General features: G+C 46.3%; 1 pseudogene across 1 annotated transcript; it reads right to left on the bottom strand.

Annotated features, from left to right (window-relative positions):
- Positions 1-850: 850 nt before the first annotated feature.
- LOC310800086 (kelch-like protein 38) lies at positions 851-7,772 on the bottom strand (annotated as a pseudogene). The gene is made up of 4 exons: positions 6,553-7,772; positions 5,298-5,435; positions 4,653-4,758; positions 851-1,185 (listed from the first exon to the last, which is right to left on the bottom strand). The product of its transcript is annotated as a kelch-like protein 38 (transcript).
- Between the last annotated feature and the right edge of the window lie 1,315 nt (positions 7,773-9,087).

Below are 9,087 nucleotides of genomic sequence, written 5' to 3'. Positions count from 1 at the left end.
ACAACACATGCATGCGGCCACAACACACACTCATGCTGACGGTGGCCGGTGAAATATGTCCTCTGCATTTGACCCATCCAGGCTTGTCCTTTCCTCCAGGGGGCAGGCCAGGAGCAGTGGTCGCTATTTATTTCCAGCGCCCGGGGACCATCATTGGACCAACTTCAGATCTTGTCATCACTGGTCGGATGACGATCTTCTGCATGTTTTTTAGTGGGCGGTTATGTACGGAGGAACCCCCTGGGGGGTACGGGGAGAACATGCAAACTCCACACAGAAAGGCCCTTTCGACGAGATAGCCCACCTGGGCAGTAGGCACTGAAAATATGGGGGGGTCACAACTCCAGCGCCCACAGCGTCCCAGGTGGGAATCGAACCCAGGACCTTGGAGCTGTGAGGCGACAGCGCTTACCACTGCACCACCGTACCCTGAAGCCTCGTTTTCAGATCGACATCCTTTCATTCTTTCCTTTTTGATTCCGTTTTTTCGTCCCCCCCCCCCCCCCCTTTTTTTTTTCTTGCAAATTGTACTTGGCCAATTCCCCTTCCTGCCTCGGTCGTTGCTCCGCCCCCTCTGCTGATCTGGGGGAGAGTTGTAGACTAGCACATGCTTCCTCTGATACATGTGCAGTCGCCAGCTGCAAGTATAGTAAGTAAGTATAAACTAAGCAAAATAAGTAGAGTAAGTGATGTACATTACGTGTCAAATTGCAGTTATTGCACACTGGACTTATATTAAGTCAGCTTGCCCATTACATTACACGTGGCTCAAGCCAGGCACAGTTAACCTATCGGCTGGCTCAGTCTCAGGGAGACTGAGCGTCTCCGAGGTGCTCTTTTAAGAGAGGCGTTAAAGAGTCCAACTCCGACTCCGACTATTTGAAATGCCGATCGTCTCTGATTGTTCCCACGTCTGTGAGACACACGTCAGAGTCAGGGAGCCGTGGTCAAACAGCTTATACGGCAGACTTCCCTTGGACGTCCACGCGTCCGTCTTTGGGTCGTAGCACTCGAAGTTATCGGAGTCCTCGATGGTGTCATGGCCGTTGACGTAGCGCCCCCCGGTGATGTAGAGTTTGTTATTGAGCACGGTGGCAGAATGGTGCATCCTCCTCTCCTTCAGGTCGGCACACTTGATGAAGCGGTTGGCCTTGATGTCGTACGCGATCGTTCTCCTGGTGTATCCTGTCACACGGGAAGAAGGAGTCACAATATGGTAGAATATGGTTACATTTTCTCTATGTATTGAGAAGTTCTTGTTACATTTTTTACATTTTAAACATTTATATCTTTGGTCTTGTTTACTTTATTATCTCTGCCAGGAGGTTGTGTGTGTGTGTGTGTGTGTGTGTGTGTGTGTGTGTGTGTGTGTGTGTGTGTGTGTGTGTGTGTGTGTGTGTGTGTGTGTGTGCGTGCGTGCGTGCGTGCGTGCGTGCGTGCGTGTGTGTGTATTAACCATCCCCGTTGGGTTTTGGTTTGCATGCGTGCGTGCGTGCGTGCGTGCGTCAGGGGCGTTTCTACGGGTGGGCCTGGGTAGGCACAGGCCCACCCACTTCTTGCCCTGGCCCACGCAAAAAAAAAAAAAAAAAGTTTTTAATTGTTTGTTTTCTAGAGGCAAACTTGCTGCTGCCTTGCTAGCTAATGGTTTTGTAGCTTAAAAACGCAGGGCACATCATCTCCAGAGTCTGATGCATGACGACTTCATGAGATCTAGGAATTTTGCACGCTTCCCGCGCAAAATTTCGTCATGCAATTGCCCCACCAATTTTATCCAGGCCCACCCATAATTGAATTGCGTGTGTGTGTGTGTGTGTGTGTATTAACCATCGCTGTTGGGTTTCGGTTTGGCCATGGTTCCTGGCGGAGATCTGCACTGTACTGAGTGCACTTCTCTAGTTGATATTACAATCCCTTTTTCCCATTTAACAACATTATTATTAAAGGAGAATTTCGTTTTTTTTTTACCTGGAGCCATTTCCTGGCATTAATTATGATTTGGCCACTCACCTAGCGATGTCTGCAGCGTTTCTGGGCGTCCTAGCGTTGTTTTGAGATCAATATCGTCCAAGTCAGTCGTAAAATGGAGTTGATTTGGGGCCAAGTGGTAGCCTGTATTTCCTGCATCTAAATAGCTATTTTTCTTCCCGTTTTCGCCACATATCGCCATAATCTGATCCGTCAACATCCAGCCGAGTGTTATTTCACCCCAGGCTGTTTCCTGGAGTGCACAGGGATCAAATTACCTCAAATGTGATCTCTGTCACCAAGTCTCGTGAAGTCCCGCGATACTTTCCTGTCGACTGGCCAAATACAGGCAGGACGCTTTGCGGTCGTGGTTTTAGCGTAACCTATGTGGGGTTTGGCGTAACCTATGTGGGATTCGAAATAACGAAGGTTATGCCAAACCCCACATAGGTTACGCCAAACCCCACATAGGTTAGGCTAAAACCACAACCGCAAAGCGTCCTGCCTGTATTTGGCCAGTCGACAGGAAAGTATCGCGGGACTTCACGAGACTTGGTGACCGAGATCACGTTTGAGGTAATTTGATCCCTGTGCACTCCAGGAAACAGCCTGGGGAATAACACTCGGCTGGATGTTGACGGATCAGATTACGGCGATATTTGGCGAAAAAGGGAAGAAAAATAGCTATTTAGATGCAGGCTCACACTTGGCCCCAAATCAACTCCACTTTACGACTGACTTGGACGCTATTGATATCAAAACAACGCTAGGACGCCCAGATACGCCGCGGGGATCGCCTGGTGAGTGGACAAATCATAATTAATGGCAGGAGATGGCTCCAGGTTCGAAAAAACCGAAATTCTCCTTTAAGGCTGGCTTTACACAGGGAAACTTGGTGAAACCAAGTTGCAAATGAATTGCATGGTGTAAATCCTTCTGACACACTTGAAACGTATCTGAAACTTATCTGAAGCTCTCAACAGCCAATCAAAACGTTGATAACAGGCTCTGGCTGAACCAATGTCAACAAACTCACAGCTAGTACGGCTCCGAATTGATATTTTCCAGCGAGAAAACAATACGAAATAAGATAGAAAGATGCAGAATGACAATTCTCACTTGAATATAGTGGGGGAAAAACAAGAAAACAATACAACAGATGAAAAATTACCAATCTAGTTTGCTAGTTTTAGTGGAATAAACTGCCGTGTTGCATGAGACTTGATTGTTTTTAGAATTTCTTTGTGTAACTGTGAAGTTGCATGGGAATTAGGTTGCATGCAACTTGTAAAGTGCAACTAGAAAGTTTCCCCATGTAAAGCCCAACTGATGTTGAAACAGTGGGTTGGTTGAACGTGACCATACAGTGCACAACACACTGATGGATGGCTGTTTTTTTCTCTCACAAAGTATTTGTACTTTACAGAGTATTTATTTTTCTGGCAACTTTGTACTTTTACTCCCTACATTTTAACACAAATATATTTTCTACTCCTTACAGTATATTTTGAAAATAGGCTCATTACTTTAGTTTTAATGCATGACAGACAAAACATGGTGTAATGTTTGTCTATTGCTCTCATCTCGCCCTCTCCCAGCTTTCACACTGCTCATGCATGGTTCTAGCTTGCTCAACCACCTCTCTCTCTCTCTCTCTCTCTCTAGTGTAGGACATCACAACAACATTGTAGCTTAATAATGAGGGATGAGTAGATGCCTTTATTTTTTATTTTTTATTAATTAATATTTCCCCCCCGATTTTTTAACCCATTTTTTATCCCCCATTAGTGCTAATTTAATTTATTTATCCTGGTTGCTGCTCCACCCTCTGCCGATCTAGGGAGAGCCGAAACTGGCTCCATGCTTCCTCCGAGACATGGACAGTTAGCCAGCCGCTTCTTTTCACCTGACAGGGGAAGCTTCACCGGTAGGACATAGCACGTGGGAGGTCCACGCTATTCCAACCAGTTCCCCTCCCTCTGAACAGGCGCCCCTAACGACCAGAGGAGGAACCACATTAGCAACCAGGATATTGCATGTTTTTGGTGAGGGGTTCCTATATGAAGGAAACCCCCAGGGGGCACGGGGAGAACATGCAAACTCCACACAGAGGGGCCCTTTTGACGACCCCCACCCGGGCGGTGGGCACTCGAGGACATGCGGACGGGCACGCATTACTTCAGCGGTCACAGCGTCCCAGGTGAGAATCGAACCCAGGACCTTCAAGCTGTGAGGCGACAGCTCTACCACTGAGCCACCATGCCCCCCCTAGTAGAAAACAACGGCAGCAGCAGAATGACATCGCCGCCCGGGAACCATCCGGAAAAATAATTGAAACCGCCTTGAAGTCAGTGTAAACAATCCAAGTTCTAAATGTTATTCTCATCTATAGTGGTTATTTGCATAAAAACACACTTTGATTAGGACATAATTGTCCTAATTTTTCTATTTGAACTTTTGCACTTTATCTGTTGGCACTTTGACTTGGTGATGAAGTATTTTAAGAGTTAATTCCTTAATACATTCTGTATTTTAGGTTATTTTGAGTTGTTAATAAATTACATGTACTGTGGAGGATCAGTTGAGACTCTCTGCGTCCTGTTTACTCAAACCAAGAGCTGTTACACAGATGATTCAGTTACATGACTGGTTCAATGAACCCTATACTGTCTTAATGGCCATCTCACCGCCGATGATGTAGATCTTGTCATCGAGGACAGCAGCAGGAGCAGACACATTCTTCACTGTCCTGTTCTCTATCCTAGACCACAGGTTCCTGGCAATGTGATATATCTACAGCAGAGAGAGGTGGAGAGAGAGATGTGATATATATACAGCAGAGAGAAGTGGAGAGAGATGTAATATATCTACAGCAGAGAGAGGTAGAGAGAGAGATGTGATATATCTACAGCAGAGAGAGGTAGAGAGAGATGTGATATATCAGCAGAGAGAGGTGGAGAGAGAGAGAAGTCACTGTCCTGTTCTCTATCTTAGACCACAGGTTCCTGGCAATGTGATATATCTACAGCAGAGAGAGGTGGAGAGAGATGTAATATATCTACAGCAGAGAGAGGTGGAGAGAGATGTGATATATCTACAGCAGAGAGAGGTGGAGAGAGATGTAATATATCTACAGCAGAGAGAGGTGGAGAGAGATGTAATATATCTACAGCAGAGAGAGGTGGAGAGAGATGTGATATATCTACAGCAGAGAGAGGTGGAGAGAGAGAGAAGAAAACCAAGAGATGGATGGATGGATGGATGAATGGAAGGCAAGAAGCAACAAATGAATGAACACGTATTGAATGAGTGAGTAGAATCTTGAATTTGACCTGTATTATTCTGACTGGGTTCTGCATGGCATCTTCTCCTCCAAACATATCCTCTGGTCAGTAGCAGCCACTGCTGGATGCAGCACAGCCTCAGGCATGGGCGCCATAGACTCCCATTGGTTGAACATACTGTTGTACCTGTTAATGTTATTCAGATGAAATGTATTATAATTATTTATTGAAGAGATCTGAGGCACTCAAGAAGGTAGTATGTTAAAAAGCCTTTATTCTTAGTTGCCTATCATTTACAGAAAGTTAAAAACATTGCCATGGCAAGATATCTGAAGAATAAATGCATAAAAAAGGCATGCATTATAAATGTGTTATTTTTGCCTATTCTGAATATTTCTGCATATAGGACCCCTAAACAATATTGGAATTGCAGAAATTGAGTGTGACTGTTAAGCTGGATGGGTGGGTGGAAATAATCATTAGCCTATTCTTAGTTAAACATGCAGTTTTGAAACATTCAATAAAGACAAATTAAAAATAGACTATGACTCGACACCCTAAGTGATACACACATGTTATGAGAGTGGTATATATACCCCTTGCATCAATTTCCGTGTTAGTAGAATGGTTAGTTCCTTGCTCTGCTCTCCCCTAGGAGCCCTGGCTCCAGTAAATCTCTGTTTTCTTATTTTTTTACATCAATTTATTGGGGGGGGGGACACACATTTTATCAGGCTTAAATATTGGGGGGATTTGTCGTTCTCAATGTATATTGCCGATACGGCCCTGACGTATAAAGATGGTTCAGAGATACAGTACTTTGGGGGAATTTGTCTGTTTTTCAGAGTCAGAAACTAAGACTTTTCTATGTATTTGGTGTAGTCTGAACTAAGTATGTCAAACAGCAATATCAGGCTATCTTGGCTCAATTGCTGAGTATCTATCGGATCAAACATCATAATCATGATCCCATAGGCATCCAGGAATTGAGTGAGGGAGGCTCCTTTTTCCAGGCTTTGTCTTGGGGGAGGCCCACAGTCTCAGACTTTGAAAACCTCAGACTTAGTACATTCAGTGTAAACTTATTCTGCATCCTCCTTTGTGATTGGTATAGATTTAATAAGGGAAACCAATAAGGGATAATGGCTTTTACCTACAGTACCTACAGTACTATGAAAATATTTAGTACATTCAGTGTAAACGGCATTGGAATAGTTGCCTTTGTTTCACATGTGTTTTCAGCATACTATCGAGGCTGTTAGCCAACCGATGTTCTCTCTGATCTTGGAGAACTCCATCTCACCTCTCCACTCTGTCGCACACCCGCCTCTCAGGCCCGATGCCACCCAGGACGAAGATGAAGTGGAGGTAGGAGACGCTCTGGTGGGCAAAGCGGGGTTCCAGCATGGGCTCTGCCGTCCGCCACTGGTTGGTCTTGAGGGAGAGGGTGTAGACCGTCGCGCTGACCTGGCTGCACTTGGTGTTTGTGGTCAGGCCTCCGAGAACGTAGAGGACACTGTGGAGACAGACGTAGGAGGCTTTGTACAGACGGAGAGGCAGCTTGGCCAGCCGCTGCCACTTCTGGCTCTTCTCGTCGAAGAGCAGGGCCTCCCTCGAGGTCTGCTCGTTGTTCTTCCTGCCTCCCACCACCACCAAGGCCTCACAGAAGGTGTAGCGCTTTGGCGCGACCCAGAGAGATCTGAAGTCGACCGCTGTGTCACCGATGCATTTGGTGCCGACGGAGAACATGAGGCGTCGGACGGATTCAATGAGCTCAGTGCAGAGCGTGGACGACTGGATCAGAGGGTCGTTGGCGATGAACTGGAAGAGGTAGGTGGGGTGGATGTGGCGAAGACGAACCTTCTTGAAAAGGTCACTGATGGCGCCGCGCCTGGATAAAGGATCGTGGTGGATCCAAGAAACGAGCGTCTCGAAGACCTGCTCTTCCTCCGCACAAAGTCTATCGTCCTCCAGGTATCCCATGAGCTCTGGCAAGGAGAGCTCGCACAGATCCTCGGACGCCGACACGTCGGAGAAACTCTTCATGGCCATCTCCTTGGCCTTGTCCTTCAAACTGTTACAATTCAGAATCTCAGAGAGTCTTATCATGCTCAAGCAGTTGTCCGGGCTCAACTGCTCCTGGAGGAACGTCGAGCAGGCCTCGAAAAGGCGGCCATATTGCAGCATGGATGCCGCCTGCATCAGGGGCAGCACTGTCTCCATGCTAATACTGATGAGTCCCGTGTAAACATAGTCCACGATGCTGCTCAGGATGGTTGATGTGATGCCCTTCAAGTCGATCTTGGACTGTTGCCGCTCCACAAAGTTGTTGCAGAACATGGCTCTGAAGTAGGGGCTGCTGGACACCAGGACATTGCGATGACACGGGATCTCCGTGTTGTCTGAACACAGCGACACGTCGGTCAGAATGTTCTCCTGCCTCAGTTTGTTGAGTTGGAGGAGGAGATTGGAGGACTGCTCTTTGTCTTTGTAGTGGAAGAACTCGACCGCCGGTCGGTCCATGCTGCAAAGGAGAGAGAGATCACGCTGTTGGGTTTGGTTCATTGTTCAACAGCACCTCCTAGTGCAAATGTATCATTTGTGATTGTGTTCCGTTTTTGTGCGACTTCAACAGACTTTTGTTATTGTTGTTGTTTTCAACAGTATTATGAACCATCAGCAATATCAGAACAGATGAGAACATAATCTTTAGGATTCTAAGTTCTAAGCTATGAATATAGCCTGCGTTTGTCTGATCCCCGGGATCTTTCCGCAGCCTAAAGCTTAATTTATACTTATTAGAAAGTGTCGCTCAGCACATGGTCGCAGACGAAAAATAAAGTGTCGCTCATGTTGCTGCATTTATGCTTCTCTCCTCGGCTCAACGGTCACGTGACGCTATAGACAGAGGGAGGCAGAGAACTAGTGCAGACAGACAGCCAAGAGAGGGAATGCTGTCAGTGAAGGCAAGATGTAACTGCAGCCGCATATAACGACACACAACCACACAATCACCTCCTCTCTCTCTGGGAAGTTGGTCACGGTGTTCTTTGTGATTTTCACGAAGTCATACATCAAGGACATGCTGATAAAAATAGCGGGGGCACGTTCATTAATTTCATTTCAGCGAAAACTAAAACAAGGAAGTCACGCGCGTGCCCATCTATATAGCCAATCACACTTGCGCGACATTATGTGACGTAGTCAGCGACACTAGACATTTCACCAGGTAGCAGACACCTCTCGCCGACACTCGAAAGTGTCGACTCAAATCCTCATTTCTGTCGGCGACCGTTTCAAAAGTGTCAGCAGACGAAGCATCAATTGGGCCTAAGAGGATCACTACAGAAACACCCCCACAAATATTTGTGTTGACGGGATGTTATTGTCATGGGACCTTCTGCTGTGTGGTGACTGGATTCACGTGAGATCATGAGATCACGATCATGAGATCACGATCATGAGATCACGATCATGAGATCATGATCACACGACAAATCCATATCGCCACGCTCCAATCTATTGGTTTGAATCCGAACCACCAGTGGTTCGCACCAATCAGCATCCCAGGCAGCTATGGGCATGATGAGGCCTTGATAGACAGATGGTTCATCCAATCACCTGCCAGGTTTTTTTTTTTTTTTTAAGTGCCTGCCTTTTGAAACGGTTTCTCGTAATGGTTGTGAAAACAAGCCATCTGGCAGCATCAGGTTAGGTTATTTTATGTGGAGCCTCAAACGGCCTCAATTTGTTCTTTCAAACTGGATGAATGCAATGCGAGCCTTGAGAAGTTTTATTTTTCACCCATGGTATTCACCTTATGTTCAGACCTTACAGT

Source organism: Poromitra crassiceps, assembly GCF_964638095.1.
Source record: "Poromitra crassiceps genome assembly, chromosome: 29".
NCBI lineage: Eukaryota > Metazoa > Chordata > Actinopteri > Beryciformes > Melamphaidae > Poromitra > Poromitra crassiceps.
This window is presented reverse-complemented; position numbering and strand designations above follow the sequence as displayed.